We start from the raw sequence: 13,192 nt of genomic DNA on the forward strand, positions 1-13,192 counted from the left end.
AACCTCAATGAACCGTTTAAGAACATCATCAATCATCATAAGTAGAAAATGTATCCAAAAAGAATTTAATGGCCAAACCACCTTTGTCGTGAGGAATACAAGTGTATAAAGAGACCACGTCAATTGTAACAAAGGTAAATTCTTCCTGCCACACTAGGCTTTCAACCTGAGTAATAACATCAAACATGTCTCGAATATAACTCATAAGGCTCAAGACCAAAGGCTGCAAATACCCATCTATCAGTTCAGAAAGAGGCTCATTCAATGAGCCAATTCCTGCCACTATGGGTCTGCCAGGTGGACAGGTGGCATATGTGTGGACCTTCGGCAAATAATGAAAAATTGCCGAAACTGGGTGTTCTGATTTTTCTGATGAATGCTCTATTTTGGATCTCATGGAATTGGATAGAGAAAACTTGGTATTATACCCTTATCCCATTGGGGGAACTCAAGATATAACTAAAATGAAGGGTAAATCTAAATTTTATCCAGTTAAATCTAGATCCAATTCCATAGAAGTCTTTCAGAAAACTGTTGAGCAGGAATTGAAAAAATTAAGTTCACTTGAACTTAATCAACGAAACTGCAGAGATAATCTGTCGAAGGCACAATTTTTGTCTATTCAAGAACTAAAGAGTAATCAGGAACTTGTCATACGTAACTCTGACAAAGGTGGAAAAGTGGTGGTTTCAAATCGACAGGACTACCTAAATGAGGCCTATAGACAGTTATTGGATGTTACAGTATATGAGAAACTCAAGAACAATCCTGTGTTTTTTTACAAATTATCTTTAAAGACTATTTTGGAGCAGGCTCTGCATGATGGTGTTATTAAACAAGCCAATTTTGATTTCTTGTATACTGAACACCAAGTTTCGGCAATTTTTCATTATTTGCCGAAGGTCCACAAATATGCCACCTGTCCACCTGGCAGACCCATAGTGGCAGGAATTGGCTCATTGAATGAGCCTCTTTCTGAACTGATAGATGGGTATTTGCAGCCTTTGGTCTTGAGCCTTATGAGTTATATTCGAGACACGTCTGATGTTATAGTGCCTAGTGTGGCAGGAGGAATTTACCTTTGTTACAATCGACGTGGTCTCTTTATACACTTGTATTCCTCACGACAAAGGTGGTTTGGCCATTAAATTCTTTTTGGATAAATTTTCTACTTATGATGATGTTCTTAAACAGTTCATTGAGGTTTCTGTTGATTATCTGTTGACCCACAATTATTTTCTTTTTGAGGGGGATTTCTATCTCCAGAGGCGTGGGACAGCGATGGGGGCCAAGTTTGCCCCCTCCTATGCCAACCTGTATTTGGGTTGGTGGGAGCTGTCCCACGTCTATAAAGATGGGAACCCCTTTAGAGAATATGTACATTTTTTTGGTCACTACATCGACAATATTTTGTTGATCTAGAAGGGTCCTGCAGACCTCCTTGACCCGTTTCTATCTTATTTACAGAACAATTCATTAAACTTAAAGTTTACCATGGAAAGTAGTAAACACTCAATTTCATTTTTGGATGTTGAATTATATTCCAACATTTAGAAATCTTGTATTGATGTTGAATTGTTCCGTAAACCAATTGCTGGTAACACCATTTTGAATGCCAAATCTTGTCATCCCAAACACACCATCAAGTCTATCCCCAAAAGTCAATATATTAGGGTCAAACGTAACTGTACTAATCCTAAGAGTTATCAAAGACATTACAGTGATTTGACTGAGAGATTGGCCCAGAGAGGATATCCACGCACTGTTTTAGAACAAACTAAGAGAGAAGTTGATCTTTTAGACAGAAAGGACCTTTTCTTATCTGGAAGATCAAAGGAAACAAATAAATTTAACAAACTTAAATTTATCACTTCCTACAGTATGGAATATGGTAGGATTTGCAACATCATCAGGAAAGCACTTCCTATACTGACCACTGATGAAAGTTTGGCAGATATTGTCAAAGAGGGAGTTTGCTTTGTGTTTCGTAAGGCACAAACCTTAGGGAATATATTATCTCCTTCTATGTTGCCACGGCAACAGCTACAAAGAAATTGGCTCTCTATTAAACCTGGATTTTTTAAGTGCGGAAGTAGAAGATGCAAGTCATGTGCCTATGCCTCTTTTGTTACTAGTTTTGTATCTACTAAATAAAATAAGAGTTTTGAGATTCGTGAACATATTCTTGCTACGTCATATATCTTTTGACCTGTAGGGTGTTCTGAAGGATGGCTTTCTTGAGCATTTACGCTCAATTGAAGATCCGGAGTCCACTACTCCTATTTCCCTGCATTTAAAAAAAAAACATAATTCTGACAGCTCCCTGCTGACATTCCAGGCGATCCAACTGATTTCCAGGCACCCAAGAGGTGGTAATAGAGGCATTGCTCTCAGTAAAAGAGAAGTGTATTGGATTTTTCAGTTGGACACCAGGGTGCCGGCAGGGTTACATTTTGATTGGGATGTCAAGTTATATGTAGATCACTAGAATATTTCTTTTCATTTCATATGTAGTCACTTATATCATCTTAGGCTTTTTGCTAATGGGATTCTGTGAATTTATTATACAACATTTTTTTAATAGTTTTTTATAGTATTTTTCTAGTATCATATTTTTTATTTATTTTTCAGTTTTTTATTTATTTATTGTTTTGTTTTTTTGTTTTTTATTATTAATTCTTTCTTTTTTTGTATAAAAAATATGCTTTACATATATATGTATTATTTCTTTTTGACACTTTATGTTCCCTTTATGCCTTGCCCACATTATCCTGTCTTATAGGAAGGTTTCACCTTAATTGGACACTTAATTGTTGGGAGTGACCAGCTGTTTAGTTTATAAGGCAGTGTATTGTGGGTAGTAGGCATGGTCACTGAGGATGATTATGCATTAACATAAGGAAACGCGTCTGATCAAGTTCTTTTTCCATAACTGCTGCCTGTCTCATTCTGCTACAGCCTTTCCCTGTTGGACTTCACTGTCAAAAATGGTCTGTTTAAGCCTATGCAGCATATTTCAATAAAACAGGTATTTTAACTGCTCTGTTGGGTCCTGTGTCTCACTGCTACTGGGTGTGATAGAAGCCATTGTATATTTGTGTTATTGAGTGTGGATGGAGCGCTCTTCTTCTTTTCACCGGAGCAGGTGAGTGAATCCGAATACATCACAGTAACGTCAAGGGGGTGTGTGGACTACTTGAAGTGCACCACGTGACCTCAATCCTGTACACAGTCTGTGTTTGAGCGCTACCCTAGTTGAATTTGCTTTGGTAAGCTAATAAGTCTGTATTGGAACACTATTATTTAACCTGGAGATAAGGCTTTAATATACCATGTATTTCCCAAATAATATATTAATCCTGAGGCATTCTTTCATTTTATTGTTCTTAGTAGGCATATCTATATAGCCTTATTTGATAAATATATTTTTCTTATTAATTTTATAAATTATTTTTCTTTAACCCTTTGAGTGATAATGACGGCTCTGAGCCATCACAAAATTTCTTACTCTGGTGCTAAGGACGGCTCAGAGCCGTCATGAGCACTCTCCCACCTTGAGGGAGATCTGGGGACTCCCACCCGCTCCTACCCCAGCAATCGGGCCTGCATAGTGTTATGAATATTATCCTTATTATTATTATTATTATTATTATTATTATTATTATTATTATTATTATTTCAGTGGTGTACCTGCACAGTGTATTATGTGTTTAGACACAATAAATATTATGGAACCTCTATATCATTCTGATAATGTAACTCATTATATATATAATAGCGGTTACCAACTTTGCAGGGGCAATGTGTGCAATTTAATAACACTCTGAACTATATCATTTGCAAAGGATAATATATATAAAACCTGAATCCTTTTAGTTCTGATTTGTCTATTAATTAAACTGAGACCAGATCAATAAGCAAACACTCGCCTAGATTTAGAGTTTGGCGTTAGCCGTCAAAAGCAGAGTTAAGGGGTCCTAACGCTACTTTTGGCCGCCCGCTGGTATTTAGAGTCAGGCAGGAAAGGGTCTAACGCTCACTTTCAAGCCGCGACTTTTCCAAACCGCAGATCCCCTTATGCCAATTGCGTATCCTATCTTTTCAATGGGATCTTCCTAACGCTGGTATTTAGAGTCTTGGCTGAAGTGAGCGGTAGACCCTCTACCGACAAGACTCCTAATGCCCATGGAAAGGCTGTAGTTAAGAGTTTAATGGGCTAACGCCGGTATATAAAGCTCTTAACTACAGTGCTCTAAAGTACACTAACACTCATAAACTATCTATGTACCCCTAAACCGAGATCCCCCCACATTGCTGCCACTATAATAAATATTTTTAACCCCTAATCTGCCGACCGCACATCGCCGCCACCTTCATTATCCCTATGAACCCCTAATCTGCTGCCCATAACATCAACGACACCTACATAATATTTATTAACCCCTAATCTGCCCCCCCCAATGTCGCCGCTACCTTACCTATACTTATTAACCCCTAATCTGCCGACTGGACCTCGACGCTACTATAATAAATGTATTAACCCCTAAACCGCCGCACCCCCACCTCGCAAACACTAGAAAAAATAGTATTAACCCCTAATCTTCCCTCCCTAACATCGCCGCCACCTAACTTCAAGTATTAACCTCGCCGCTACTATAATAAATGTATTAACTCCTAAAGCTAAGTCTAACCCTAACCCTAACACCCCGCTAAGTTAAATATAATTTTAATCTAACGAAATAAATTAAATCTTATTAACTAAAGTATTCCTATTTAAAACTAAATACTTACCTGTAAAATAAACCCTAATATAGCTACAATATAACAAATAATTATATTGTAGCTATTTTAGGATTTATATGTATTTTACAGGCAACTTTGTATTTATTTTAACTAGGTACAATAGCTATTAAATAGTTAATAACTATTTAATAGCTACCTAGTTAAAATAATTACAAAATTAAATGTAAAATAAATCCTAACCTAAGTTACAATTAAACCTAACACTACACTATCAATAAATTAAATAAATTACCTACAATTCCATACAATTAAATAAACTAAACTAAATTACAAAAAATAAAAAAAGATTACAAGAATATTAGGCTAATTACACCTACTCTAAGCCCCCTAATAATAAAAAGCCCCCAAAATAATAAAGGTCCCTACCCTATTCTAAATTAAAAAGTAATCAGCTCTTTTACCAGCCCTTAAAAGGGCTTTTTGCAGGGCATGCCCCAAAGTAATCAGCTCTTTTGCCTGTAAAAAAAATACAACCCCCCCAACATTAAAACCCAGCACCCACATACCCCTACTCTAACCCAAACCCCCCTTAAATAAACCTAACACTACCCCCCTGAAGATCTCCCTACCTTGAGTCGTCTTCACCCAGCCGGGCCAAAGTCTTCATCCGATGGTGCAGAAGAGGACATCAAGACCGGCAGAAGTCTTCATCCTATCCGGGCAGAAAAGGACATCCGGACCGGCAGACATCTTCATCCAAGCGGCATATTCTATCTTCATCCATCCGGAGTGGAGCCATCTTCTTTCCAGCCGACGCGGATCCATCCTCTTCAACCGACACCTACTCGCCGAATGAAGGTTCCTTTAAATGACGTCATCCAAGATGGCGTCCCTCGAATTCCGATACGATAGGATTCTATCAGCTAATCGGAATTAAGGTAGGAAAAATCTGATTGGCTGATCCAATCAGCCAATCAGATTGAGCTCGCATTCTATTGGCTGATCGGAACAGCCAATAGAATGCAAGCTCAATCTGATTGGCTGATTGGATCAGCTAATCGGATTGAACTTGAATCTAATTGGCTGATTCAATCAGCCAATCAGATTTTTCCTACCTTAATTCCGATTGGCTGATAGAATCCTATCAGCCAATCGGCATTCGAGGGACGACATCTTGGATGACATCATTTAAAGGAACCTTCATTCGGCGAGTAGGCGTAGGTTGAAGAGGATGGATCCGTGTCGGCTGGAAAGAAGATGGCTCCGCTCCGCTCTGGATGGATGAAGATAGAAGATGCCGCTTTGATGAAGATGTCTGCCGGTCCGGATGTCCTCTTCTGCCCGGATAGGATGAAGACTTCTGCCAGTCTGGATGTCCTCTTCTGCCCCATTGGATGAAGACTTCGGCCCGGCTGGGTGAAGACGACTCAAGGTAGGGAGATCTTCAGGGGGGTAGTGTTAGGTTTATTTAAGGGGGGTTTGGGTTAGAGTAGGGGTATGTGGGTGCTGGGTTTTAATGTTGGGGGGGGTTGTATTTTTTTTTACAGGTAAAAGAGCTGATTACTTTGGGGCATGCCCCGCAAAAAGACCTTTTAAGGGCTGGTAAAGGGGCTGATTACTTTTTAATTTAGAATAGGGTAGGGACCTTTATTATTTTAGTTTTTTTTTTTTATTTTATTAGGGGGCTTAGAGTAGGTGTAATTAGCCTAATATTCTTGTAATCTTTTTTTTATTTTTTGTAATTTAGTGTTTGTTTGTTTTTGTGATTTAGTTTAGTTTATTTAATTGTATGTAATTGTAGGTAATTTATTTAATTAATTTATTAATAGTGTAGTGGTAGGTTTAATTGTAACTTAGGTTAGGATTTATTTTACAGGTAATTTTGTACTTATTTTATCTAGGTAGTTATTAAATAGTTAATAACTATTTAATAGCTTTTGTACCTAGTTAAAATAAATACAAAGTTGCCTGTAAAATAAATATAAATCCTAAAATAGCTACAATATAATTATTTGTTATATTGTAGCTATATTAGGGTTTATTTTACAGGTAAGTATTTATTTCGTTAGATTAAAATTATATTTAATTTAGGGAGGTGGAAGTTAGGTGGCGGCGATGTTAGGGAGGGAAGATTAGGGGTTAATACTATTTATTATAGTGTTTGCGAGGCGGGAGTGAGGCAGTTTAGGGGTTAATACATTTATTATAGTAGCGGCGAGGTCCGGTCGGCAGATTAGGGGTTAATACTTGAAGTTAGGTGGCGGCGATGTTAGGGAGGGAAGATTAGGGGTTAATACTATTTATTATAGTGTTTGCGAGGCGGGAGTGCGGCGGTTTAGGGGTTAATACATTTATTATAGTGGCGGCGAAGTCCGGTCGGCAGATTAGGGGTTAATAAGTGTAGGTAAGGTAGCGGCGACGTTTGGGGGGCAGATTAGGGGTTAATAAATATAATATAGGGATCAGCGGTGTTAGGGGCAGCAGATTAGGGGTACATAGGGATAATGTAGATTGCGGCGGTGTATGGAGCGGCAGATTAGGGGTTAATAGTATAATGCAGATGTCAGCGATAGCGGGGGCGGCAGATTATTGGTTAATAAGTGTAAGGTTAGGGGTGTTTAGACTCGGGGTTCATGTTAGGGTGTTAGGTGCAGACTTAGAAAGTGTTTCCCCATAGGAAACAATGGGGCTGCGTTGGGAGCTTAACGCTGCTTTTTTTCAGGTGTTAGTTTTTTTTAAGTCCAAACTGCCCCATTGTTTCCTATGGGGGAATCGTGCATGAGCACGTTTTGGCAGCTTACCGCTACCGTAAGCAACGCTGGTATTGAGGGTTGAAGTGGCGGTAAATTCGGCTCAACGCACCCTTTTTGGAGCCTAACGCAGCACCTCAGACAACTCTCAATACCAGCGTTGTTTGGAAGCAGCGGTAGGAAAAAAAGCCGCGTTAGCTACACAGGTCTTTACCGACAAAACTCTATATCTAGCCCTTAGTTTATTAAAAGAATTATTTGAAATAATAAGCAATATTTGAATAAAGCAAATCAATAAGCATACATCATTACAATGATTAAATGATTATCAGGTTAAAACTAATTAAAATTATTTTACTTGCAGTAGCTTGCATTTATAATAGAGAAACAGAAACTTTTGTTATTTAAATTCTCAGCATAGCTGGCAAGAATCATGTAAACTAATAATCCTGGAAGACCATAAGAAAATGATATTACCAGATTCCTGATTGACCCAGTGTTATTGTCGACAGATAAGACCAGGTTAACAGGAATTACCAAACAAAATATTTGCGACTATATATAACCAGAATTGATTAACTCACCTGATTCAATAATAAATGTTTCAATATAAATGTAAAGAGCATAATCATATTAATAAAACTGTTTCATATAGGCTTGGTTCATACTTATCAACATTGTGGGATCCTTCACTGGGGTTCAGTGTAAAAAGACCCTCTTAGGTTACCCCTGGACCCTCTCTCGCATTATCCTGACTTGTCTATTTGGTCAGCTTAGTCTCCCATCTCCTCTGGATAGGGTGTGGTCATCATGCATGCTCAGTGTGGCCCCTTGTGCCGTCTGCTTGTGTCTCCCCCTCTTTTGTGGGTGAGTGTGTATTTTATGGAAAACGCTTATCTCCACCCCAAATGATAAGGTTAGGTTTACATAAATGATTGGCTAACACTAATTACAGATTAATTAACATTTTTGTTAATAAGCTAAGATTTTAGAAGTTAGTATATTTTCCCTCAGAAGATGGCACTCGTCACTAAGCTATAACAGACAAATATGTATTTTGTAAATATATTCTGAAAAACAAGTCAGTATCTCGATTTCACCGTTAACCAAGGTTGAACCCCACTAATGTTTATAGAAAAGAGACTTACTGGAACCATGTATGACAAACATGGGGACATTTGTGAATATTTATAACAGTAATATAATGATAGGAATCATGCAGCTATGTTAGGGACCTTGAATATCATAGTAACAAAACATGGATTATTTTGATAAACTACAAAAACTTCACAGTAATCAATTATATACTGGCACGCAGCACTAGCTAATAGCTACATATTAACACTGAAAAATAATATATATGTGTATTTGTACCTGAATATATAAGTAAATACACATGATCAATTGTACCCCTATATTATATAGCACAGACATATGTGATTAATATGCAATATCAAAATGGTGAATTATACTGGACAATTGTCCTGACATAATCCCCCTCTCGAGATGACCTGTCACGAGTGAGTGAGACAAGGTAATCTCGATAAATGTCCTTTTATCAGATACACAATGATTTAGTACCTGAATGGGGTAAAATTCAACTTTTAATATTTTAACATTTATTGATGTAGAAAAATATCAAAAGTCAGTCAAGCAATGCCCACTTGTGTATACAGTGTATGTCCCTTTAAGTGGTTGCAATGCTGCATCTCCAAGAAACAAAATAAAGTGTAAAGCTTGCAGTTTCTTTCTTCAGGCATCAACATAAACCAAGTTATTGAATAGTGTGTGGTTACTGTCAGGATCAAGCCACCAGATTGTTTCAAAACAACTTTATTTCTGTGTATGTGGCCCAGGAGAATGTGTGCAGCAACTGTATAACAAGATATTGTGCTGGTTTTTGGTTGATTAAACATCATGGTTGTGTCTATATCAGGCTTCCCTCGTATGGATCAGGTATTTGATAGACATCATGGATCCACAAGGAACACTTGGCACTGTATGAGGATGGCCCAGAACATGGTGGTCTCTTTAATGGTCATCTCTCCTTAGATCAAGCATCTGTCAGTTTAAGCTTGACTCCTATAATATAAGAAATAACACATTAAGTATATTTCTATAAAGTGATGTCACATCACATCTCTACTTGCTATGGGATGTGAGACCTGAATTTTTTTTTATATAGCACAGACATATGTGATTAATATGCAATATCAAAATGGTGAATTATACTGGACAATTGTCCTGACAATAGTGACAGGAATCGCCGGGGCTTCAAGTGATGCGCAGTGATGTCATGCGCAATAACGTGATGACGTCACCACGCAACTTTATTTATAGTTAACAATGTTAAGTATAAGAGCAGGGGGCATGCTGCTTGGAAGCCTGTATATCAGGCATCTAAGTAGCTACGGACCCTCTTTTGGAAAGATATTCGCCTAAGCTTTCCAACAGTGTAAGTCTTGGGGGTCTGAAAAAAAAAGTTAAACTTTTTTTTTTCAAAAAATTAAAAAATCTTTAAAAAATCTTAGCACCCAGGTGGGAAAGTGCTTAGCACTCAAATTGTTAATAATTTTGCATGATATTTATCATGCTTTCTAATAAATGTTTTCCTTATTAATTCAGTCCTTTCTGCAATTGCAGGTTTTCAATATGGAGTCCTCAGATAAGTCCTCTTTTAACAAAGAGGAAGTTTTGGATCTAAATAATCTTTCAGTACAACCCTCCACTTCTGCCCCCACTCCTGAAATTCCCGTTAGACACAAATCTCCAAATGTGAATTTCTCCCTTTCCTCTGATTAAGAGGAAGAGTGCCTTCAAATCCGTAAAAGACGGTGGTGTTCCCAATCTATTCCTCCCTCTAAAAGAGGGAAAGACCCGGCACACAAAATGAAAGCCCTTCCCCCGGGCAAAACCAATAGGGGCGTTAGAACCTCTTCCCCGGAGGTAAATTGAGGTAAAAGAATTCTTAACCCTGAGGATGTTGATTAGGGAAGTCTGGGCACAAACTCCGAAAATTTTGATTGGAGGGATCTGGATCAGAGGGATTTTTGCCCGGAACTTGATTGGGATTTGGGCAGTCCCTCTGATGGAGATTCCCCTTTAATTCATCAAGCCCATCCTCAAGGCTACTATGGGAGGACTCTTACAGATGAAGATGCGGAGGGGATCTTTTGGATACTGCTGGGAATCCCATTTTTAATCCCAAACATATCAGACATCCCTGCTCTTCCGAGTGGTCTCTCCCTCCTCATCTGTCTAGGTTCCTTCAGGGACGTCTTTGCCAACCTCTAGATAAAGAGGACAGGGCTCTCCTCAGAGCAGAATGTTGTAAACCTTCGCTCCCAGGCAGAGAATCTTCCACCCCCGATTTTGACCCTAAACTGTTTACCTTTCTGATTAGGAAAGATAAGGATCTAAGGAAAGGGCTTGAAAGATCCCTTTGTGGGGCTCAGGATAAATTCCTTGACATTTCTGGCCCTTTGGCTCAGATTCTTCTTTTTGCCGGCGATGCCCATCTTTCCGGTTCCTCTTTGGATCCTTCCATGGTAAGGGATTGGGCTTTTAGAGCTTTTTATTTACTGGGTAACGCCAATGCGTCTATGTCCAGTGAAAGACGCAGAACTGCGTTACTTCACATTGACCCCAAATTAGCTGTTCTAGCAACGAAAGAGGCAGGCTCTCAAGCCAAAGGTCTATTATTTGGAGACCCCTTTCTCTCTATTATGAGACATTATGTTTCAACTTTCACATCAATTGACAAAATTCAAGCCTCCCTCAGAAAGGTTTTCCAACCCAGATGGGTTTTTGCCAGGGCCAGCAGATACAGAGGTTGTCTGTCCGGCCGCCAAAATTTTGGCCAACGCCAGTTCATGCACCTCAATCAACCTCAGTACCCACCAGGATACTGCCAACCTCAATATCCACCAGGATATCACAGAGCCATGTTCCCGTTCAGAGCCAGACCTGCGGGACCCAGACGATCGGCCTCACAAACTTCTCTGGTCCTTCCTAACATCAACCAAGCTGAGTCCCCATCCTTCTTCCCACTTGTTGTTTGCGGGCAGACTCTCCCATTTTTTCCAAAATTGGTTGTCTCTGTCTGCAGATCCCTGGGTTCTCCAAACCGTTCATTGTTTTTTCATAGAATTAATATTCCCTCAGTTCCAATCCCAACTACCCAATCCCTTACGTCTGTCTGTGGAAGGACAGAACCTTATCAAAGAAGAAGTCTTATCCCTCCTCTCAAAAGGAGCTATAGAACTTGTTTCACAGAATTCTCCTCCAGGTTTCCTGAGCAATCTCTTCCTGTTCTCAAAAAAGTCAGGAGGTTTTCGTCCTGTCATCAACTTGAGGGACCTCAACTTTTTTGTAGTATACCGCCACTTCAAAATGGAGGGCGTCCATAAGTTGAGAGACCTCCTCTGAATGATTGGATGGTTTGTTTGGACTTGAAGGACCCTTATTTAACTGTGCCGGTGGCCCCTCTCTATCGGACGTATCTTCAGTTCAGATGGGCAGACCACCTTTGGCAGTTTACCTGTCTCCCTTTCGGACTCAGCTCAGCCACTTGGTGCTTTACGAAGCTTCTCAAACTGATATTAGCTTGCCTCAGAGCTTGAGGATTTTGTCTAGTGGTATACGTGGACGATATTCTACTGATAGCACAAGACAAAGACCTGTTGCTCTCTCAGCTTCAAGAAATGTCCTCTCTCCTCTCCTCCCTGGGTTTTGTAATCAACGAGGAGAAGTCGAGCCTTTCACCTCTACAAATTGTGGAGTTTCTGGGATTCTTCATAGACGCTACCCTTGGTCATCTTCTCCTTCCACAAGAGAAGATAGATTATATCAAAGCAGAGGTTCAATCAGCTCTAAGAGCCGCTTCGATCTCCATTCGCCAATTGGCAGAGATCATTGGTCTCCTTTCCTCTTCAATCCAGGCCATATTTCCAGCTCCCCTTCACTACTGCGCCATGCAGTGGTTGAAGATTCAATCATTTTGGGAGTTCCGCTCCTACCAACAACAGATTTTTCTGATGAACGAAGTTCGATTGGAGATGTCTTGGTGGCTGCAGCACATGGAGGCTCGGAATGGGAGAGCAATTTTCGGATCTTCCTCGGATTTCATTCTCTCTTTCTATGCAAGTCTTTTAGACTGGGGTGCCTCTTGTGGTACATCCTCTACTGACGGCCCTTGAACAGTGAAGGAATCCAACCTTCACATAAATTGCTTGGAATTATTAGCTGACTCCTTTGCCGTTCACAGTTTTTCAAAAAATATGACCGATTGTTGCATTCTGTTATGTATGGACAATTTTTCAGCTGTCCATTATATCAACTGACTAGGTGGGACTCGCTTGAAAGCTTTGTCAGACTGAAAGTCCCATTTTTATTGATTTTGTTTGGAATGCAGGATTTTTGTCCGCGCCCAATTTATCCCGGGTTTTCTGGATGCGGACTGGTTTTCTGGATGCTGAACCATCGAGTTTTTCTAAAGATCAATTGCATCTTTGGACCCCTTTCAGTGGATCTTTTCCCATCTCAGACCAAGCACCAGTTACCGAGATTTTTCAGCTGGCTCCCAGACCCAGACATCAAAGGAGTGGAAGCTTTTCTGCAAGTTTGGCCTTCCATTGGGGCTTATGCCTTCCCTCCTTTTGCTCTTCTAGCGAGGACTATTTTAAGTGTACAACGATTTC

Source organism: Bombina bombina, chromosome 7 (assembly GCF_027579735.1).
Source record: "Bombina bombina isolate aBomBom1 chromosome 7, aBomBom1.pri, whole genome shotgun sequence".
NCBI lineage: Eukaryota > Metazoa > Chordata > Amphibia > Anura > Bombinatoridae > Bombina > Bombina bombina.